Consider the following 1,780-nt stretch of genomic DNA (forward strand, 5'->3'; position numbering starts at 1 on the left):
CAGTTCTTGTGTCTTTAAAAACGGCCTCATGGGTAATTACAATAAACTTTTTAAAAAATGAACCCAAGGTTGTCAAAGTTGAATGATAGGTAGGAGGGGATTCTTTATTCTACTTTTCTACCTTTAGATGTGTTTCCACACAAAGGTTTTTAAAATGTTGTCGAGTAAAAAGCTTTTATTATTTTGGATTTTCTCTCCCGTGGGGGCTGGGCGTTACCCTGTGTGGCCCTCTCCCTTTGGGAGCCTGAGCACTTCTTCGCGGTCTTTTAAAGTAAACCCACTCCAACAACGTGGAGTTTACTGTAGATTACATAAACAAAAGAGAGGATTTCTGTTTTAAATCACAAAACTCCTGACTGAAATTTCCATTGGGCATTTCTATCCTCCCGAAGTCATCTCCACACACCTCCTCCCCTCAGGCTAATGTGGCATCAGTAGCGATGATGGTCTACATATAAATCCCTAATATGCAAATAGACCAAAGTGGCGGAGGGGGGTGGGGGGGTGGGGGGGAACACAACCACAGAGATGTGCGCTGACCACCAGGGGGCGTGCGTGGAACATGACAGGCGTTGGCAGCAGGTGGCAGAGCACAGAACATGGTGGGCAGGATGGTGGAGAGGTGAGCAGGGGCACCAGGCCATGGTGGGGTGCCGGCTGCTGTTATCAGGGGAGCCTCTGGTGGTTACTCAAAATTATTTGCTCCTGCGGGCCGCAGTCATGCTGGGTGCTTGCACCTGCTGCCAGTGCCAGCCCTGCTCCCACCTGCTGCCAGTGCTGGAGCCGCAGCTCACACCAGCTGGCCCAGTGCTGGGTGGGGGTGGGTCTTGAGATCCCTAATCAAGCCCTGCCGAGTGAGGGGTGCAGCCTGAGGCCCCCTGTCAAGCCCCACAGGGTGGGAGTGCACGGCCTGAGGTCCCTCTCCCTGGCCAGGCACCATGCAGCCTCAGGTCCCTGCTGTTTGGTCCTGATGTGACGGTGATCTGGCTAATTTGCATATTCCTCTATTTATAGATATTAAAAACTGATTGCCATAATAAGTTTAGTTAGTATCTATCACTACATATAGTTACAATTTTTTTTTTCTTGTGATGAGAACTTATAAGATGTACTCTCTTGGCAATTTTTAAATATGCAATGCAATATTATTAACTACATTTACCATACTGTGTGTTTTATCCCCAGGAATTATTTATTTTATAACTGAAGGTGTTTATTTGTTTTTTACTGTCTTCACCCATTTCATGTACACACATCCCTCCCTCTGGCAACCACCAATCTGTTCTCTATCTATGAACGTGTGTGTGTGTGTGTGTGTGTGTGTGTGTGTGTGTATCCGTGTTTCTGTGTGGTTTTGTTTTTGTTTTAGATTTCATGAATAAGTGAGATCATTTGGTATTTGTCTTTCTCTGTTAGACTCATTTCACTTAGCATAATACCTTCCAGGTTCATCCATGTTGTTGCAAATGGCAGGATTTCCTTTTTTATGCCCGAATAATATTCCACTGTGTGTGTGTGTGTGTGTGTGTGTGTGTGTGTGTGTGTATATATATTTATATATATATATATATATATATATATATATATATATATATATATATATATTTATATATATATATATATATATAATGTTTTCTTCATCCATTCATCTATTGGTGGACACCTTGGTTGTTCACATAGTCTGACTATTGTACATAATGCAGCAATGAACACGGGGGTGGTTCACATACATTCCCAGTGCAGAGCAATTTAGTTTCACCTCAGATTTCTACACCCAAAC

Source organism: Pipistrellus kuhlii, unplaced genomic scaffold (genome assembly GCF_014108245.1).
Source record: "Pipistrellus kuhlii isolate mPipKuh1 unplaced genomic scaffold, mPipKuh1.p scaffold_m20_p_1, whole genome shotgun sequence".
NCBI classification, from domain to species: Eukaryota; Metazoa; Chordata; class Mammalia; order Chiroptera; family Vespertilionidae; genus Pipistrellus; species Pipistrellus kuhlii.